Source organism: Podarcis tiliguerta, assembly GCF_965153285.1.
Source record: "Podarcis tiliguerta genome assembly, chromosome: 1".
Taxonomy (NCBI): domain Eukaryota; kingdom Metazoa; phylum Chordata; class Lepidosauria; order Squamata; family Lacertidae; genus Podarcis; species Podarcis tiliguerta.
This window is the reverse complement of record NC_139534.1, coordinates 72,103,557-72,125,969: the sequence shown is the minus strand read 5'-3', so window position 1 is coordinate 72,125,969 and position 22,413 is coordinate 72,103,557. Positions and strand designations below refer to the sequence as shown.

The 22,413-nt window shown below is 41.9% G+C and overlaps 1 protein-coding gene across 3 annotated transcripts in view; it reads left to right on the top strand.

Annotated features, from left to right (window-relative positions):
- ELP4 (elongator acetyltransferase complex subunit 4) overlaps positions 1-11,362 on the top strand; it is a 151,310-nt gene extending 139,948 nt beyond the window's left edge. The window contains exons 10-11 of one of the 3 annotated variants that reach the window (XR_014510387.1): positions 6,711-6,964; positions 10,221-11,362. The gene's annotated coding sequence lies outside the window, so the exon portion shown is untranslated. Of the gene's footprint in view, positions 1-6,710; positions 6,975-10,220 lie in introns of all 3 variants that reach the window. The other 2 variants (XR_014510388.1, XR_014510389.1) reach the window with 2 other exon arrangements.
- Positions 11,363-22,413: the final 11,051 nt, after the last annotated feature.

Here is a 22,413-nt window from a genome sequence, read left to right as displayed (position 1 = left end):
AAACTCTGCAGTGGGGGAAATTGCTTAAGCAAATGACACAAGCACCCCTCAACATCCTCTCCCTGTTAGTAGAACCAAGTTGTCTCTCTGTGGTCCTGGAAGCTTTAAGTGATGAAACAACAGGAGTGATGACTAGAGCAACTCACGATGAATCCAACCAATATGGTCAGGAGCTCTGTCCTCAGGGCTATCTAGCAGAGATATTCCAAGTGGTTAAGGGATATTTGCACCTTGTTATTGGAGAGTGGGGGATTAGGGGACAACTCAATGACCTGCTGTGACCAATTTGCAAAGCACTTTGTGGATAAAGCCACTCACATCCATTCCAACTTGGAAGCCACAGTTAAAGCAGAGTCAGTAAAGGTACCTACCTACTTGCCCATTGGTCTTGAATACTTTTCCGTTAGTATGACCTGAGAATGTGGGCAGGATTCTTGAAGAAGTCAGTTCGACCATGTATGTACGTGACCCTTTGCCTTCTGGCTAAGGTAATCTACCTGAGGTGGTGTGGCCAAGTGAGTGGCTGAAGTGGAAATGCTTCCTTGTGAAAAGGTGTGAGCCTGTTGAGCTTGAAAAAGGCAGTAGTGAAGTTGCTTTTTAAAAAGCTGTATCCTGACATCAAAATAATACATTTCCAGCCAGTCTACTATTCTAGAGTAGGTGCTTGATCAAGTGGGAGCAACCCAACACCAAGTATTTCTGGATGATAAAGAGTATCATTTCAATTTGGCTTTGGGACAGAGACAGCTTTAGTCACCCTAGAGTGCCTTCCCTTTGGTTCTGCAGGAACTCTCAGCAGCCTTCATTACTGTCAACCATAATATTCTAGGAGGGAGTTCCATAGAATACGGCCCACAGTACAGAACACATGGCTCCTGATGGATACAAGCAGTGCATCCAAGCCACGAGGGAACCACTAACAAAGGCCCAAAGTCTGGGCAGGGATGTAAAGAGTCAAGTGGTCCATAAGGTATTTGGGACCCAGTTGTTAAGGGCCTTGTAGATTAATACGAGCATCTTAAACTTAGAGGCACCATTTCACAGTACTTCTGTTCTTTCTACACGGGCAATTCCAGAAGGTCATGATGGGGCATTCTTGCCATCCTCCTTGATGTTGGCCTATGAATTTCTGCAGGTAGGCCTGGATTAAAGCAACTGGAGGCTTTGGCCTAGGAGACCTTGGGAGGCCCAAACTTAATAGTATCTGATCATGAGAAATAAAACATTGTTCTCGTCTTTATCTACTCAATAAAAGTAGACTATTGCTGAAATTTTAGCACTGATATACAAATGTTATGTGTGAATGTCTTAATTAATCCCATACTTTTAAAACTTATTAAATAGGTACAATTATAAAAGATAATACAATGGTAAAATAAAAACATTTTATCATTGTATAATCTTTTATAATTGCATAATCTTTAATAAATTTACAAAAGTATGGGATTAATGAAGACATTCGCACAGAACATTTGTAGGGGAATCATAGCAATGTTATAACAGTACACTATATAAAAAGTCAGAACAGATTCTTTTGAGCTCTTTTGGATGCATACTTATCAATTATATCATTAAAATCAGTAAGTCACAGTTTATCATTTTCTATACAGAGAATGCTTAGATCAGACAACTGATCTTAGGACATTGTTGATCATAGATCATTCTTTGTCCTTTTTAGTCTAGAAAACGATCTTTCACCAGTGCAGTTTGTAACCATTAAACACTGGAACAATCTGAAAATTGCTTCCACTTTTGAAAAGAAAAACTGACCTAATTTTCTCCTAGAATATTATTTGATACATGTCTTGGTGGCTGAAATATTCATTTTCAGAGTGAGCTCATTTGATGTACGGGTGGAAGTGCTAAGGTCAACATGCTTTGGATACTCTTGCATTAACATCTTGATGCCATCGTGAATCTGTTCCTTGGTTGCTTGCGGGTTCACCAAAAATTAAAAATTGCCAGCTACACTCCTTTACTGCTTTTCTGTCTAGGTTAGCTTCAAGAGCATCAATTACAGGGATAAATGAATTTATCCTAAACTTGTCTCATGGAAAAGGTTTGCCTAAAGCTTCGGATTTTGTCCCATCATCATGGGTGCAGCAAGGGGGGCAGCTGCCCCAAGATTAAGTAAATCAATAAAAATACTTAACTGAGGTTCTTCCCTCCCCACCCCCAACATGAAACCTGCCCCCTCAACATAAATCCTGGCTATGCCCATCATTGTTGGGTTTTCCCATATTCTCTGCCTTCTTTTGATGTCTTGTACTCTACATCTGGTAAATGTGGTAAATTAGCCCAAGTGTTTGATACAAACTGCAATAGTAAGCTGTAAATATTTGCAGTTGTGCTCAGTGAAATTTGCGAACGTTGGAGTGCCTTGTTAACTTTATGAAATTGGTCTAGCAAATGTGTTCAAAGTTGAAGCATGAAAATGAATTCATTTATTCCAGCTTTGATGTGAGCGTTTGACCATGCTTTCTTGTTCAGTATGTTAGCATAGGGTTCACATGATTTTTAGTTACCATGGGTTTGAACAAGATAACCGTGATGCCAATAATCAAATACAGTAGAACCTAAAGCTGTAGTTGAGGTTGGAGAAAAGTTTGCACACAAAGCAGTAGATTTTTCCTTTAGCAGAAAAATACAAAATCCATTCTTGAGAGTAGGTTTCTCCATTTCCTTTGGTGGAATAGAATAAATTATTTGAGCATAAATAGACTTGGTTTTTGTCTCTTCGAAGTGCTAAAAGGTCCATCCCAGTGCTGACATTCTAACAGAACTTTCTCAATCCAAAATGATATATCCTTGTTATTCAGTGTACTCCATAAACCTGTCATTATTGTCTCTGAAATCACTAGTAGCATGAATAGTTGGTATTTTGGTGTCTGCTTTTGCCTGCCTTGCTTAGACAGGAGGTTATTCTTTAGGCTGGGCACAATAGAAAAGGCCCTCCCCCTGGTTGCCACCAGACAGACTTCAGCAAGCTGCTGCACAACCAGGAAGAAATGAGTGACAAGGCAGGGCTGTGTGTGAGATTGTTCCCTCAGATAACCTGGTCCCATGATATTTAAAGTGTTGAGGTCAATACCAATATCAAAACTTTAAACCTGGTCCGGTAACAAGTTAGCAGCCACTACAGTTCTTCTAAAAGTAGTGTCACATACTTGCAGCAGGAATGTCCAATTAACAACCTACCTGTTGCATTCTGCCCCCACATAGAACGCATGACAGTAATCTGGTCTCTGTGGCTAGACCAGGCATAGACAAACTCGGCCCTCCAGATGTTTTGGGACTACAACTCCCATCATCCCTAGCTAACAGGACCAGTGGTCAGGGATGATGAGAGTGGTAGTCCCAAAACATCTGGAGGGCCAAGTTTGCCTATGCCTGGGGTAGACTATCCCTATCAAAGAATGACCACAGTTGGCATGTCATCTGAATCTGAAAAAATGTTCCCCTAACTACTGTGACCTTTTGGGCCTTCAGTGACATCCACGGGTGAAGGAGCACTTACATGGCAATTGCCTAAATTCCAAACTCAGGAACCACCTACCCACAAGGCCTCTGTCTTATCAAGATTCAGGTGATTCAGCTCGCCACTGCACTTATTTGCACAGTCACACCTGAATCAGATGTAGTGGGAAAATAGAGCTAGGTGTCATCAGCATACTGATGACAGCATGCTCCAAATCCCCTAATCACTATTCCCAGCTGCTTCAGATAGATGTTAAATAGCTTTGGGGACAAGATGGTACCTTGCAGCATGCCATAATGTAACTGCCTGGGAGCCTTATGGTTGTCCAGTGCTGTTCACATAATGATGCATTTCCCACAAGATGGATCTACCTGGGCAACACCCCTATTCCCCACAACTAGCTGTGGGGCAAAAGGGCATAAAGTCAGCCAAACAGCTACAAGCGCTTTGCCATGTTCTCAGGAGGCCTCAAAAGCTAAAACTGGTTACAACAATGGTGTCCAATTTTTCAAAGAGGTGAGCAATGTTATCCTCAGTGTGTCTCGGAAACTTGTCATGTAATTTTGTTAACAAACGCATACTGTTGCTAGCTCTGCTGGTCAAGTATTTGAGATTGCAATGGAGGCAGCAAAGTGTGCTTCCTTTGCTGTCCTCACTGCCGTGAAGTAGACACGATTGTATGCTCCAATGCATATTGTGTTATCTTCATGATAGGTTGTACACCACCTGGCATCCAGTCTGCTTCATGGTCCTCAATACCTCAATGCTGAAGAGCAATGCAAACTCCACAGTGCTGAAGAGGGCACTTTGGAGCAACTAGGTTGCCTGACACATTGCCATTCTGTTGTCAGTTTTCCTCATAGGAGAGTTCCTCCTGGTCATTTTGGCTTCCGTTTTTTCTGAGCCTTTTCTAACTCCACAATAGGGGTGAACAGAACTATACACAGTATTCCAAGTGTGTCTGCATCATAGATTTGCATGAAGGCATTACAATATTGGCCATTTTATTTTCAATCCCTTTCCTAATGATCCCTAATGTAGAATTTGTCTTTATCACAGCTGCCACTGAATCGACATTTTCATTGAGTTACCCACTAGAACCTCAAGATCCTTTTCCTGATCAGTCACTGCCAGTTCCAACCCCTTCAGTATATATGTGGCTATTTTGCCCCAATGTACTTTACATTTCAAACCACATTTTGCCTGCATAGAGCCTAGAGGACTCTTGGTGCTAAAGAAATAAATAGCAGCAGCAATCAATTTCATCATAGTTGTGCCTGTTCATGGGAAGAAGTAGGAAGTGCTTTGCAGTAGGAAGCCGTGAACTGCAAATGGGTGAATTAATTATGTCAAACCTGAACACACAAACGTCCCATTTTATAAATACTCTGGATAAAAGTTAATCCTTAAAAAAAGAGAAAACAACTACTGACTTGGATTGCAGTGTGACAACTTGTAATGAGTGAAAATAGTAGAGAAGCCCAGAAACTTTCTTAATAGAAGACTATACCAATACAGCTCCAGGATTAATATTTTTGGATTTCAATCTATCTAACATCTTTGCTAAGTTTCTTCGTCATTGGTATGAGTTTAACACTGTGATTATTAACAGCGCTTGCTGTTTCAAACAGGCATTTTAAAGTTTAACTTACTTAGGCTGCAGTCTTTTACATACTTACCTAGGAGTAAGTGCCACTGAACTCAATCGGACTTGCTTCTGAGTAGACATGTAGAGGGTTGCACAACACAGAACATAACACTCTAGCCTAGGGATAGTCAATGTGGTGCCTAGATGTTGAGGACTACAACTCCCATCATCCATTACTGTTGGCCATGTTAGCTGAAACTTAAGGAAGTGGTAGACCAAACTCTCTGGGCTGGAGGATACTATGTTAACTACCCTTGCAAAAAGACTATTAATAAGGCATGAAATGTTTCACTGTTAGCTGAAAACAGTTGTGTCTCTGTTGTGAAGATTATTGTGTTTGTGTTGACTGTTGTGTTTAAAATAACTTAATGAGTGGGGTTCAGCTTAGCTGTTGCAGGCATGCAACAGGTTTGAAACAGGACTGTGCCCCCATGTACCCCCTAAATCTGCTCTGGAGAGCTGGGGTGACCCAGAATGGTTTTAGTGATTCACAAGGGGAGAAGACGGGGGGAAGTCTTGTGGATGAATAGACCACTTGGTGTATTCCACACAATATGTATAATTTATTTTTGTTCACAGTATATACTTTGGCGAGGATCCAAAGAGCTACTCTAAATGTACCCAGATGCTTAGGCACACACAACGGGAATTTTGGCCTTTTTTTCATTAAATAACTTGCCTCCATGTTAAGTCACAATCTGCTTTTGAGAATCCCCTCAGTTTCAAAAGTGGCTTGCCGTGTGGCATCAAAGAGACGCTGTTTCAACAAATGCAAAGCCCCTTGGGCATACAGAACTGTTCAAACTAATTAGTTATTTTTAATGGGAGACCAAAGATGTAGGAGACGAGGTCTCTGGAGATAACAAAATAAATGCAGGAAATGTAAGCTTGGATCAAAGATCTGATTTGGCTCATGGAAACCACTTGTACTAACAGTGAATTTTTGGACCTTTTTTTGGAACACCGTTTGCCATTTGGAATAGGAGCAGGAACGTTGTTTGAGAAAAACAAGTCGCTGCAAACCTATAAATGTCTACTCAGAAACAATTCTCATTGAATTCACTAGTGCTTAGGCCCTCCACAAATAGCCGCAATCCTATACTAGGTAAGCCCATTGAGTAAGTAGGACTTACTTCTGAATAAATATGCCTAGAATTGCGTTACAAGGCCGCATTTCTGTATGCACCTACCATTGGATTCAGGAAATTACACAAGGGTAAACATGCCTAGGATTGCAGTGTAAATACCCCTTTTGGGACTCATGGGGGTAACTTTGATTTCTTTGGGTCTTGGCCTTTGATTTCTATTCTGAATGTACTTATGAAGAAAGCTGAATTTGATTTGAAAAAATCCAGTATCTTGTAGATCAGTATATGAAATAAAAGAATCTGACAATCTGGTTTTCAAAAACTGTTCTAATACTGTTCTATTTGTTGTGCTGTAATAGGTATTCACTGGCAGGGAATAGTACTTTGTTTTTAAATGTGTAATATCCAAAGCAAATCTAATTACAACTATGTTCTCTCTCTTCTCTGTCTCTCTCCTCCCCCCCCCCCCCCCACTCCCTGAAATCTCCTGCCATAGCAATTGCATTTGCCTCCAGACTTGTCAGACACAGTGAGCCGCACAAGCAAACAGGATCTGGCAGAATCTGCCAAACTGCTGAGCTCAGGATGTACTGCTATGGCCATAGGCAAGAAGCACCTGGACTTCTAGTGATTTCTACTTAGCAGTTTCACTCCGATTTATATGACACTCTAATTATGACTGTTAATGACTTATGTAAATATTTTTCTTAATGATTGTGACCCAGTAGTCATATATATATATATATATATGCAGGTTTTGGTGTCCTCGGGTGTCTTCCCGTGTAAAAGTTGGGGTGTCTAGGCGACGTTTCGACGAGGTCTCACTCGTCATCTTCAGGCTGGTGCTTTCGGCTTCTTGTTACTGGAACAGAGCAGGATCTCAGTGTTTGAGTTCCTATAAATACTGTTGAGGAGGTGTGGTGTATAGCCTCCAATGTTCTGGGCAGAGAGGAGGTTCCCAGGCTAGTGTGCCTTTTCTTCTTTTGTTCCTTAATTACTTGAGGGATATCTTGAGTGATTTCTTGAGTGATTTCCTGAATCCCACTTAGGTGGGTCATTAGGTGTGGATTAGTTGCTAAAGCCTTCGTGTCTTGAACTCTTGAACTTTGTGAAGAGTTTTTCTGAGAAGATGGCTGTACTGCACTTGGTTGTGTTCTGGCTTGGCTTCGTGTATAGGGGCGAGCTGTGGTTTTGTGGCCTGTGCCAGCCAGATCTGTGTAGGGATTGCAGGGGGGTGCAGCATCCGGAGGTGCCACCCTGGTTTGGCTACTGGATGGTGTCTGTAATTTATCTGTGGAGAGGGTCTGGGTTTGGGTCTGGTGTGGTTGATTGGTGATGGCGTTCTGTGTGCCTCTGGATCTGGTGTCAGATTTTGTGGGGAGGGCTAATTTCCAGATGTCTGGCAAGCGGGATGTGTCGTCACGCTTGTTCATGTTGTGAGGGTGTTTCTCTATCTCGATGGCTTCCATGATTATTCTCTTGTGGTGATGTTCCATGTTAAAGAGCAATTTGGAATCTGCAAAATTAATTTCGTGTCCTGTTTCTTTCATGTGTTGGAAAAGAGAGGAAGTTTTTTCTTCTTTTTTGACGGCATTCTTGTGTTCTGCGATCCGTGCATTTATTCGTCTGTTTGTTTGTCCAATGTACGTGGCTGGGCAGACTTTGCAGGGTATTTCATAGACCCCTTGGTTTTCCAACTGAATTTTATCCTTGGGGTTTCTGAGGATATTGGCTATTTTTTGGTTGGTGCAAAAGGCTGTTTTGATATTGTGTTTATGGAGGATTTTGCTAATTTTATCTGTAGTGCCCTTGATATAAGGAAGGAGGGCTATGCCATTGTTTTCTTCTGTGTCTTGGTTTTTGGGGGGTGTTTCTTTTTGGATTAGCTTCGTAACCCTGTTTTGCTGGTATCCATTGGCAATTAACACATTTGAGAGATTCTGTAACTCAGTTGTCAAGTGGTCTTCGTCAGCCAGGCGTTTGGTTCTGGAGATGAGAGTCTTGGCTACGGAGTTTATTTGTGCAGGGTGGTGGTGTGATTGTGCATGTAAGTAGCGGTTGGTGTGTGTTTTTTTCCGGTAGATAGTGTGTCCTAGGGAGCCATCAGGTTTTTTGTAGATTAGGACGTCAAGGAAGGGAAGTTGGTTGTTGGCTTCTATTTCCATAGTGAATTGTATTTTGGGGTGTAGGCTGTTGAGATGTGTGAGGAAGCTATCCAGTTTTTCCTTCCCGTGTGGCCAAATTACAAAGGTGTCGTCAACATATCTGAGCCAAAGTTTGGGTTTGTGTTCTGACTTGTCTAAAGCATTGGTTTCAAAGTGTTCCATGTACAGGTTAGCGATGACCGGTCATCGCTAACCTGTACATGGAACACTTTGAAACCAATGCTTTAGACAAGTCAGAACACAAACCCAAACTTTGGCTCAGATATGTTGACGACACCTTTGTAATTTGGCCACACGGGAAGGAAAAACTGGATAGCTTCCTCACACATCTCAACAGCCTACACCCCAAAATACAATTCACTATGGAAATAGAAGCCAACAACCAACTTCCCTTCCTTGACGTCCTAATCTACAAAAAACCTGATGGCTCCCTAGGACACACTATCTACCGGAAAAAAACACACACCAACCGCTACTTACATGCACAATCACACCACCACCCTGCACAAATAAACTCCGTAGCCAAGACTCTCATCTCCAGAACCAAACGCCTGGCTGACGAAGACCACTTGACAACTGAGTTACAGAATCTCTCAAATGTGTTAATTGCCAATGGATACCAGCAAAACAGGGTTACGAAGCTAATCCAAAAAGAAACACCCCCCAAAAACCAAGACACAGAAGAAAACAATGGCATAGCCCTCCTTCCTTATATCAAGGGCACTACAGATAAAATTAGCAAAATCCTCCATAAACACAATATCAAAACAGCCTTTTGCACCAACCAAAAAATAGCCAATATCCTCAGAAACCCCAAGGATAAAATTCAGTTGGAAAACCAAGGGGTCTATGAAATACCCTGCAAAGTCTGCCCAGCCACGTACATTGGACAAACAAACAGACGAATAAATGCACGGATCGCAGAACACAAGAATGCCGTCAAAAAAGAAGAAAAAACTTCCTCTCTTTTCCAACACATGAAAGAAACAGGACACGAAATTAATTTTGCAGATTCCAAATTGCTCTTTAACATGGAACATCACCACAAGAGAATAATCATGGAAGCCATCGAGATAGAGAAACACCCTCACAACATGAACAAGCGTGACGACACATCCCGCTTGCCAGACATCTGGAAATTAGCCCTCCCCACAAAATCTGACACCAGATCCAGAGGCACACAGAACGCCATCACCAATCAACCACACCAGACCCAAACCCAGACCCTCTCCACAGATAAATTACAGACACCATCCAGTAGCCAAACCAGGGTGGCACCTCCGGATGCTGCACCCCCCTGCAATCCCTACACAGATCTGGCTGGCACAGGCCACAAAACCACAGCTCGCCCCTATACACGAAGCCAAGCCAGAACACAACCAAGTGCAGTACAGCCATCTTCTCAGAAAAACTCTTCACAAAGTTCAAGAGTTCAAGACACGAAGGCTTTAGCAACTAATCCACACCTAATGACCCACCTAAGTGGGATTCAGGAAATCACTCAAGAAATCACTCAAGATATCCCTCAAGTAATTAAGGAACAAAAGAAGAAAAGGCACACTAGCCTGGGAACCTCCTCTCTGCCCAGAACATTGGAGGCTATACACCACACCTCCTCAACAGTATTTATAGGAACTCAAACACTGAGATCCTGCTCTGTTCCAGTAACAAGAAGCCGAAAGCACCAGCCTGAAGATGACGAGTGAGACCTCGTCGAAACGTCGCCTAGACACCCCAACTTTTACACGGGAAGACACCCGAGGACACCAAAACCTGCATTCCTGTACCCGTGAAAATCTACGAAAGCATATATATATATATATATATATATATATATATAGCAAGCTGTGTGCCTTATTTTGCCATTCTGTTTTTTAAAAATATTTGCAAATGTTATATTGGATGTTTCTACAGTTAACAAACATATATTTTGATGCCATTTTAAAGACGTAAAATATGTTGCCATTTTGAAGCTGCAGAATTCTCTGTTGCCATCAACTTTACTGTTATTACTAAAGTTCAGATAATGAATGAGAAATGAAAGAATTACACTTTGCATGTTTAACACAACTATTGTATGCTGTATATCAATATTATGTATATTAAATAAAATCATATATTTTTAAAAGTGGGTTATTTTAATATCAGACAATCATTGCCCTAGAAAAACATCGTTAAAAATGACACCTTATTTAGTGCCATATATACTATAAGCATTAAATTTCTGTGTATTTTCCACCTATTCTGTTATCAGTAATATGATAAAATATTTTTCATGGTAAAGTACATTATAGATAATTACTTTGCCTTATGGGCTAATAAATATATTAAATTGCTTGAGTGAAACTTACTAAACATATACAAAGAATTGCTTTTCAATATAGTTCAAAACAGTAATCCTAAACAACTGAAGTCAGCAATATGAAATTATGTCAGCAGACATTATTCAAGATTGAAATTCAAACTGACAGCTACATTAATGCTAGAAAACCAGGGGAGTGCATTGGAGCTTAGGGAAGACATATCATAGAAAGAAGTCTACAGAGCAGCAGAAAACAAAACCAATTCAGGGTTCCATACTATTCTGTATATACTATTTGTAAACATATGAATTTTTCCCTAGGTAAAATGTATAAATATTTATCAGCAGCAAGATTTGCATATTTGTATTAGAACTAATGTACAAACTATGTGAATAGGTGGCTATCTGGAAATGGTTTACAAGTGGGACCTGAAAATTACTTTCTGTATAGTTCTATTTTGAATTAGCCTTGATAGAACTTTCCACTAAGTTCATTTTGGATTGAAACTTAGGTCTTTAAACTGTCATTTTATAGAGTTGGGCTGAATTATGCTCCCCACAAAACCTTAAATGCTTACCATAATAATGTTAATGTATTTTGATGGGATTGGAACTAAAGTGTTGGTTAAATGATTTACTTTTTATAACGCTGTGAGTAAAATGGAGACATAGCTTTTAAAACTGTCTAATGTGATGAATGTCAATCATTTAAAAAAATCCACTGTACCATAAACACACACTGTATACAGCTTTTATTCTGAATTAGAATAATTGAATCAATGACAGTGATTTGCCAGGATGTCAAATCTATCCATCATATCCTGTCACTACCAGTTTATTTTTCTGATCAAAATCAAAAAGACTACTGTTTTGTCACCCGCTATTTCATTAGAGGTAACAATTGAGTTTTTTTCTTTCTTTTTCAAAGATATGTCTGTTTTATTTTTTATTTTTACTATTTCTAAAGACGCAAATCCTTTTTAAAATCTATTCAAAATAAAGTTTCAGAACTGAGCTGTCAGTTTCATAAAGCTAATAGACATCTACATTCTTATACCCATATATCGCTACAGCTTTCAAATCATTTCTCCTTTCGCCTTATATATAATATGAAGCAAAACTTCTCAACACAATTTGAATGGGGACCTATGCAGATATTCAATAGATCAAGTATAAAAGGATTAACACTTTAGTTACTCAGTTATGTTTTTCATGTAAATAAGCTAGGGAATCTTATATATTATTCCTCTATAAATTCTAAAACCTTTAGGCATTATTAAATTAGCTTTTTTACAAGATATTATTATTAATAATGGTAAATGTCCTTAATGGGGTCTAATTTAGTAGACAATCTTCCAAATATCATTAAAATATATGACTGTGGGTGAGTGCAAACTTAAATATAACATGCATAAATATAAAGTACACTCATCAGAACAGGCATTTGAAATAATAAGATCGAGTTGGCATAGAAACCCAAAGAATATATTTTCAACAGCAAAAAGGAAAGGGGGAGATCATTCAGTGAAATCTATATTAAATGTAGTTTTTTGTTTCACATGCTCTGTGAATTAAGTGCTGCACCACACACATACCCAGTGTTCTACACCTAAGGTGAAATACCTATTCTTTTACTTCTAGAATATTGTTTAACCAGCAGTAATTTGGTTTAGCAGTCATTTTCCTTATCAAGGTAAAGGTAAAGGACCCCTGACAGTCCAGTCACAGATGACTCTGGGGTTGCGTCGCTCATCTCGCTTTACAGGCTGAGGGAGCGGGTGTTTGTCTGCAGACAGTTTTTCTGGGTCATGTGGCCAGCATGACCAAGCCGCTTCTGGCGCAACGGAACAACGAAACCAGAGCAGCGCACAGAAACGTCGTTTACCTTCCCACCAGAGCGGTACCTATTTATCTACTTGCACTTTGGGCGTGCTTTCGAACTGCTAGGTTGGCAGGAGCTGGGACCAAGTAACGGGAACTCACCCCGCCACAGAGTTCATCCCGTCGCAGGGACTCGAACCACCGACCTTCTGATCAGCAAGCCCAAGAGGCTCAGTGGTTTAGACCACAGTGCCACCCACGTCCCTTTATCAAGGAAAACTGAATAGTAAAATGGTTACACCCTATTTGGTAAATAAACAAATGTTCTGTAGGATACATTAAGTAACAGGACTGTTTCTTCAGATTCAATGAATTAGCTCAAGCTTGGCATGAAGTTTCCTCTTTCCATTATGACCATTTCCTAACAGATATGCAACCTTTAATGGTCTAAAGACCTACATTTTACCTATTTAATGTAAAGCTTTAAAGGGATCCATAGACCAAAGGCATAATCCACCCACACAGGTATACAGCTGTTTATGTGCTGAAAGGTGATCATTGGGTTGACCAGGGCCTTGTTTTCCTCATTTTCCTTCCCCTTATAGAATATAGTCTTGCATAGGCAAGAGGAAGAGCTGGGTTGGCCTCCTGTTCCTGGCAAGTGCATATGTACCTGTGCATACAAAAGGAGGAGAAACAGGACTCTTACATCAGTCCCACTTCAAGTGGATGGGCTTGATCTTCACATGCATGAGGGTGGTAAAATGGACTGCTCTGCTTCAGACTGTGGGGGGGATGACATCTTCAGTGTTCTCTTGCTACTGCTGTTTATTCCTACCCTGCCTTTTATGGCAAAACCAAGGCATATTAGAATTGAAACATTGAAAGCAATACAGTCATACCTTGGATTCCGAATGCCTTGCAAGTCGAACGTTTGGGCTCCCAAACGCTGCAAACCCAGAAGTGAGTGTTCCAGTTTGCGAACGTTCTTTGGAACCCGTACGGCCAATGCAGCTTATGCGGCTTCCGATTGGCTGCAGGAGCTTCCTGCAGCCAATCGGAAGCCACACCTTGGTTTCCAAACGTTTTGGAAGTCAAATGGACTTCCAGAACAGGTTCCGTTTGACTTCCGAGGTACCACTGTACAAGTCTGGCGGACACATTATCCTAGCAAAGATCTGGAATCATGCACCTGGAGCATAAATAGATAGACACACACACAACCTTAACACACACTTAGCACAGAAACACATGCATATACACTAACAGGCATGCACATGCTTACATACAGGTTAATGAAATGGCAAAGTCCTCCGCTCAAAATGGTTTGTGTTTTTGTTCTTGACACCCACACACCAAGAAACAAGCATTCAGAGTATTCACCCATTTTCCAATTGTCATTTAAATCCACCCATGGAAATGGGAAAATAGGAACAAAAGTACTGCTGTAAGAAGCATTCTGTCTACCTTCCCTGGCTTGCCCATGCTTGAATTGTTTAATTCTGATTTATTATAAAAGCATTTCTATAAAAGCATAATATTTAAAATCTCTAAGCAGCATACTAAAACACAAACATAAAAACATTAAAATGGTATCATAAAGCACAGATAAATATATATATATTATAATGATAGGGTATTGTGTGTCAGGGAAGGCCTTGACAAGAAAATAAATTTTAACAAACAGCTGAAGTGAATGATGTTTCATGTATGGCAGAGGGGAAGGCATTCCAGAGTGCAGGGGCAATTGTGGAAAATACCCATTTTCAAGTGGTATTCTGTAGGTCATAGTACCATGAGTAAAATCTTCCCAGGTTATGTAAGTCATCTTTAGAAGTCTATACAGGCCTCATCTACAAACTGATTCTACACAATCAGGTTAGATATTGCATCAAGCACCTCACCAGGCTATATGGGGTGACCAACTAGGACTCACAACGGATATGAGGAACCTGGTTTGCAGAGTCAGGAGAAGAAGGAGTGAAGTGTTTCAAAATGCAGCTTCAAACAGCAGCTCTTACTGCTGACAATGGCTGTTTCCTGGCATCCCCAGTTACTGCCAAGAGAAGGGGGCATGAACATGAGGTCAGCAGAGTGCTTCCAGAATTAAACAGATTTGAACACTAACACCAACTACTAGGGGGCCAGGTCCCTTTGGCCCCTGCAGTAAAACATTTGAAGGGATCGGGGGCCCCAGAGATTATAGGCATTGTTACCTTTCTTTTCCACGCTTGGACTTTGTTTCCCAACAAGCAAATTTGGCAAGAGAGCTGGGATTGGGCAATAACCTCTGACATCGTTTCTTATGGCCCTAATGATTGGAGCAGGGAGACAGAGAAAGAGAGAGAATGCAAACTGCTTGCTCCGTGGGGCAGGTTCACAGAGCTCTGGTAGGATAAGAGAGGAAGCGGCTCCCAGTTACTTATCATTAAAAAAAATTAAACTAGGAGTGCCTGATTCAGATAACTTGGAAGTTAAAGCTTTCAACCTACTGTTGTTGCTGTTGTTGTTAATCCGCCCTTTACCCCAAGGTCCCCGGGTGGGTTACAACAATTAAAACATAGTATTTAAAAGCAATTTAAAACTTACTGTCACAGAAGTAAGGTGGGTCCTAAAACTATGACCAAGCAGGCAAATGCATAATTTTGCAGCCAGCCCTCATTGATTTGGGGCAGAGAACACAACCAGATACCTAAAAACTTGGTATTGGGGAGAGCTGGATTCAAGTCCCTTTTTAGCTTTAAGAATTCACAGTAGCCCCGGACCAGTTGCTGTTTCTGAGACCAGTCAATCTCACAGAGCTGTTTGGGGGATAAAAAGTAGGGGTGGGAATAAACCGTTTCACAAGCACAAGGTACCTCCATTGCTAGCGGCTGCTCACAACAACTTGCCATAATTTAAGCTGTATTTCCAACAGTCATAGCAGTTTGTTTCTCTCCACCAGCCTGCATACCACCCTTCCTGCCATCCTTTCCTGCCAACTTTTCCACAGACTACAAAGCTACTGTTTTCCGTATCTTTGTATAGCGGGCTATATTCCAGCCAAATAAAGCACAAGCTGGTTACTGGGAGGTGGTGGTAGTGGGGAGGCTGTGGCCCTTTAGATCTTAGAATCTTAGAATTGCAGAAGGGACCACAAGGGTCATCTGGTTCAAGCCCCTGCACTGCAGGAATAATTCACCCAAAGTGGAGCTCGAACCCAGAACCCTGAGATTAAGAGTCTCATGTTCCACCAACTGAGCTGTGTTGCAGCCTCAGATCCCATCAGCCCCACACCAAAGGTCAATGTTGATGGCAGCTGTAGTCCAGTGACAGCTAGAGGCTCACAGGTTCCCCATCAAAACTTTGCATGGGTGTGCCCTCATACTCACTTCCTCCAGGCAAGCAAAAGAAGTTATCACAGTGCAAGGAAACATTCCGGCCAAGCAAAAGGACTCATGGAGGGTGTAGAGCAGGCCCTTCAGGAGGTGTTGCCTGGAGAAGATGCAGAGCTTACAAAGAATCCTGAGAGACTTGGCCACATTTGGCCTGAGGTTCCAGAGCAACTTTACAGATCAATGAAAAACAATCTAAAATAGATGACATATAAGGAAAGGGGAATGGGGAGGGAGGAGGAAAGGAACAAGCTCAGGTACTAGTTTTTCCTATAATGACCAGTTGGGATGGAAACAGTGCAGGGAGCTTAATAGAATGAGTGCTGCTAAATGACAGTTGCAGAAGAGCCAAAGGCAGCTCTGAGCAGCAATGATAGAATAACCCAGCTTCCTTTCTCTCTCTCTCTGCTCTGCAGTCTGGGGGAATCTTGGCATTTGCTCAGTACCATGTATGTCTATTTCCAGCATGGCCTACTTTTAAAATGTTTCAATCTAAGCCCTGATGTTTCACCCCTAGTTTCATTTAAAGTCACACTGTGTTGTGCATCTTCAAACAGCATTCTTATACAAGCATCTTTCACTCATTGTTTTTCTGCATTCTGACTGCGAATGCAAGAAAAACGTATTGGGGGCAGATCCTCATAGGCACTGTGCGAGAGCATGTAATCATGTGCATGTTTGGTGCACAGTGGCGGCAGCACAGATAGGATTCGTGTAGGGCTTACTCCTTAGCCTTTTCTTCTCCCCAAGATATCCTGAAAGGCTTAAGACTGGAGTTTTGCTTCTCCTGGATGGGCCCCATCTGCCCTTCGGCATGTTTGTGCACTTTTCTTACAGTGCCTCTGTATTTAGCAATCTGCTCCTTCTAGTCCTCCTCTATATGAAATACAATTCTACCAGTCCGGAGATGCTGGACTGCCCAGCTTGGTACTGTACTGTGCACAGAGATATCCAATGTTTGGGGATGTTCCATATCTGCAGCCTCATAGAATAGATGCTGCCAGCTTCCATGAACCCAATGACCACTACTCTCTAGGCAGGGAACCAAGAGCGGTCAGTTCAAGTATAACACACAGGCACCATAAAAAAAAGACAGCATTCAGAGAAAAGGATGGTGGTTGTGGTAATGATGACGGCACCATCTACAAGAGCTTTGCAATTATGGAGTAATTAGGCTTATAATTACATACAAATATGTACATTTGTATATTGCAAACAGAATGCTAAGGACAGGCTTAACGTTAAAGAGAGACTTATTAGCAAAAAAACCTATTTAGTATAGACACTAGGGAACAAATAAAATTGTTTTGTAGGTAACATCAATTTCAGGGGAACCCCACCACCACCACTGGCCATTCCCATGTGTGGGTGTAGTGACTGGAGTGTTAGCTCCGACTCTCCCATGAAGTTCACCGAAGGATCTTGGGCCAGTCACCGTCAGCCTAACCTACTTCATAAAGTTGCTGTGAGGATAAAATGGGGGCAAGACCTACAGTATGTACTCCACCTTGAGCTCCTTGAGGAAAGGAGGGATGTGCATGTAATAAATAGAAACACATAGAGTAGCTCCTTGATTTTGCCACTAACCTTTGCAGAGGTTTGGACTGCAGCCTCATTTTCATACGTCTTAGACTATTTTGGAGCAATGATGCAACGAAAGATGATGTGAGTGGATATATTTCAGTTGGGACCTCCTGGGTCCAATTCCTCCCCTTTCTAAAAATGGGAGCAGGAATCACAGGGCAATATAATATACGTGATGCCCCACTCGATTTAATGGGTCTTACTGCCTGAAAAGTGTTTATAGAATTGCAGCCTAAATCCCTGATGAGGATTGCTCCATTTCACATTTCTGCATTTTGTATTCTGTTATATGCTTAAATGTGTTTGAAATAGTATTAAGAAAATGAATAAACCTTCCCAGACTAGGGGAGTGGAGGAGGAAGAGGAGGAGGAGGAGGAAGAGGAGGCGGAGGAGGAAGAGAGAGCTAGCATATGTTACAAGAGGCTTGAGCTTCTTCAACATATCAATTTGAAAACTCCTAAATGTATTATAGGTTGGGGTTTTTATTTTTATTTTTTCAAAATCACTCTATAGGTATTATTAAGCTGCTCTGGCTTTTTTTCAGACTGGTAGAGTGTTACATAAGTAACCTGCAATAGTTTTAAATATGGAATATTTAAACAAGCTAAACTAAGGAATTAGCTCCCACAAGATGCAGTGGTGGGTACTGATTTGGATGGCTTTAAAATATGATTAGATAAATTCCAGGATCATTAAGCTATCAATGACTAGCCATACAAGAACCTTAAACCTGGCGCAATAGCATACGCTCAGCCAATGCAAGCTTTTGCACGCTGCAGTTATGCTCTGGCGTCAGTCTGTCCTATCAATAGTCTGGCCACAGTGTTTTGCACCAGCTGGAGCCTCCAGATGAGACTCAAGGGCAGCCCCCCATGGAATGCATTGCAATAATCTAATCTTAAGGGTACCAATGCATGGATGTCAGGCACTGGCTGGACAAGGAATGGTGGGAGATGTTAGCCAAGGAACCCCCAAGGGAAAACACAGAAGAGGAAAGCTCAGAGCCCGGGGATTGGTGGTGGGACACCGAGGAGAGGATGGGGGGAAGATTGGGAGATGGTGCTGGATACTGACGGGACAACAGGTTTTGGTGAGCAGGAAGAACCTATGACAAGGAGCAGTTCAGACGCTGAGACTGAAGCGGGGGTGGTGATCAATAGATGGCTGAAAAATCCCAGGAGTCTGCCTCTCCTGCTGCGACAAGCTCCCCTCCTCCCTGGTCTCCAAGAACACACAGGATAATGAGGAGAGCAGAACAGAGGGGGGAGACTGAGACTGCTTGGGAAACATCCAGGAGAGGAGTAGCCTTAGAAGGAGTGGGTGGCAGGGACCTTCAGTCCTATCAACTGTGCTATAGGGGCAAGACCTACTGGGAAGTGTTGCTGAGTTGTGTGCCATCTCCTTGACTAAAGGGTTAACTTCACTGACAACTGACTCTGCTTATTCTTGCTGACCTGTGTCTGACTCCTGCTCTGACAGCAAATCACCATGGCCAGGCTACCAGTGTCCAAGGCTGGCTGTAGTTAGCACACCAGCTGCAGCTAGTAAAAGGCATTCCTAGCCACTAAGGCTTCCTGAGTCTCCAGCAACAAGGTGCTCCCCCCCCCCCGAATAACAAATCTGATCTCAATCCAGAACAGGCAATTTGCCAATTTCCCAGACATGGGGAACGCCCCCCGTCCACAGTACAGTAGTACCTAGGGTTAAGAACTTAATTCGTTCCAGAGGTCCGTTCTTAGCCTGAAACTGTTCTTAACCTGAGATACCACTTTAGCTAATGGGGCCTCCCGCTGCCGCCACCACGCGATTTCTGTTCTCATCCTGAAGCAAAGTTCTTAAGCCGAGGTACTATTTCTAGGTTAGCAGAGTCTGTAAACTGAAGCGTCTGTAACCTGAAGCGTCTGTAACCCGAGGTACCACTGTATCTTTATGTTCAAACTCAGTTATGGCCCTCATCCACTCCACCACTGAACCTAGACAATGATCCAGATCTTGCACAGCTTCTCCTGATTCAGTTGTTATGGAGAATTAGAGCTGTGTGTCACTAGCATACTGATGACACTTTGCCCCCAAAGTCCTAATGAACACTCCCAACGGCTTCATAAAGATTGGGGGGGGGGGAGAAGAACATGCCTGGGCACAACCCTGTGGGCTGGAGCAAACTGTGCCCCCAGTATCCATCCCAAAGAGCAAGTCAAGGAGAACACCATGGTGATAAGTATCGAAAGCTAAGTGACTGAGGAACATAAGCAGAATTGCAGTATCTCTGCACCACTCTTGGTACTAGTCATCCACCAGAGCAGCCAAGGCTGGTTCCTCCCCAACACCACACCTGACCCCAGATTGCAATGGATCCAGATAATCCATTTCCTGCAGAAACTCCTGCCAACACTCTCTTCATCAACTTGTCCAAGAAGTGGGTATCGTTGCAAGGGTCCTGTCCACATCATCCGGCTATATAAAGTAAAACCAGCCCCATAGAGTATGCATTGGACACTGGTGTCCTTGATCTTGACCAACAACTATTGCATCCAATGCACAACAGAACTGAGTGCCATTCAAATTGCTCCCTGAGAATTGCCACTGAATAGCAGTTGCTGGAAATCACAGGAGAGGAAGTTGTTGCGCTTATGTCCGGCTTGCAGGTTTCCTATAGGCAGCTGGTTGACCAGTCTGAGAACAGAATGGTAAACTCAATAGGCCTTTGGTTTGATCCAACATGATTTGTCTTATGTTCTTGTGCTCTTAATACCATGTTGCAACTTCCCTAAAGAAGAATGCTGCAATTTTAGGGCTCCAGTCAGCCTGGAACAAGAGCCTTGTAGTCCTGTTCAGGCTTCTGAGGTAGGGCAGAAGGCAGTTTCAGCAGTGAAGAAAGGACTTAGGCCTCTGTTTTCTCTTCCTATCTCTGGAGGCCTTCTCTTGCTGTGCTATATAACACTGGAGTAGTGCCAGTCCCAAACCTGAGCATTTTATTTATATATTACAAGTGGAGACTTAGTTTTAGAAACTAAACCATCCCTGCATAGTTCACAGGAGGATTTTTTAAATTTCACAGCATGCAACCCTAATCCCTTCCCCCATAATACCATAAGCTGCCAGGGGCTTGAGGAGGCCCATTACCTCCTTCCCCCTGTCCTCCATGTTGCTGTGGGGGCTGGGAGTGCAGCACATTATTTTCCAGTGACATTCCATGTCTCAACTGCTCTTACACAAAATACATTTGATATCCTTTCCCCAACTCCATGCGCACTCTGTTTAAGGCAGATTCCGCTGACCAGAAAATTAAGCAAAGGTTTAGAGTGGAGGGATTGCAAGTTCAAAACAGCAGAGAAACAACATGAGCCAAATTCAAGAGTTGGCAAAGAGTCCTGTTAAGGGTTTTTCTCTTTAAAAACCACTGAACAAAATTGTCTTGCAAGTTCATTAGTTATATCTAAGGGTTTGCAAAACCACCACCATTTAAAAAAAGAAAAAAGTGCCCTGAAGCGTGTATTTCAAAAATAACATTTAGAAATTAGAAATGTTAGTTGCCTTTAAGATATAGGAGGTGCATAGGTAGAAAGGGAGTTAGGTTCTAGTAATAAGTGAAGTTTAACCAGGGGTGTGAAGTTCAAAAGTGATTGCATTGCACAGCACACCAAAAAGCTAGAGATCCACAGGTGCAGTAGTGCTTGTGGGCCTCCCCTTTTCCTCCTGGTTGGACAGGTGACCAACACTGACTCCTCTGTCAGCAACAGAGAGTCTTCCTTGAATCCCTCTTCCCAAACTGGGAAGCTTGCTGCATCAGAGCCAAAACCATTTGTACAACGTCAACAAAATAGCTCCTTGTGTGGTAGAGTCCATCACTGTCTTAAATCCCATTTCCATCTATAAACTAGGCCTTGTGAGATTGAAGGTGTTGCAGCCCTTTGAAAAGCAAGTGAAGTGGCAGCTTGTGGCATCACAGTTGAAAACTGTGTCTCCAAAGTTGCAAATGAATTTTCATTGCTTAAAAAGAGAATGGAAGCAAAGTACCAACTGAGTCAACAGCCAGACATTAGTGAGAAACATGATCAACAAGTAATGACCAACTGTAATATTTCACAGCTAAATAACTCTAATAGCTAAATTACAATGTCGGTGCCTCACATGTATTCATTCACCAAAGTCTTCCCTAGTTCTTTCAAAAATGTCTTTTTTCATTTTCATGCTGTTTGGTTGCTGTCCAAAATCAGAGACAAGAGCCTGGTGATCAAAATGAGCAAACTGGAAATTCCATCTTCCTTTTAAAATTAAATTAACTCAAAATGTAGTCCAAAGCTTTCTGAACAATGCTGTTGCTATTTAAAAATCATAACTATTACCCAGACAATTCAGGAAAAAATGCCTGTTTCCCACATGCAAGCTACAATCGATCCTTTGGACTCTTTTCCTTTAAGTATCCAGACCGATTGACTGTGGAAAACTGAGTGTTTTACTTTAGGAAAAGAGCTTCTTGCCCCACAACCAACTCAAACAGGTGGAGCAAAACATGTGCCTGTTTTTCTAGGTGAAAGCTATATGGCTGTTTAACTCTTGTGAGCATTCCACACAAATACAAACAGAACCAAGAGGGAGGACAGTGTTAAGTGTATGTCATCATAACACCAAACTGTAAAAAGAACTTATCCCCAAATTTGCACTAAACCCTTCGGGTGTTGCTTGGAGAAAATTAAATTGCACAACGTGATTGGAAAAGGGCAAATCAATCAAAACAGAGCAGTCACCAGGCCATGTATGTATGTGCCCATCTGAGATAACCTGAGATGTCTGGCTGTTATATTTTGATTGATCTGTCCTTTTTCAATCACATTGTGTTATTGGTGGGCAATTAAATTTCACGAAGGTCTGAAAAGTCACTGGTGGACAGCACTTGTAGATGAGTCTGGAAATGGGTTGCCTTTCTGCACACAACAGGAATCACTTTTTAA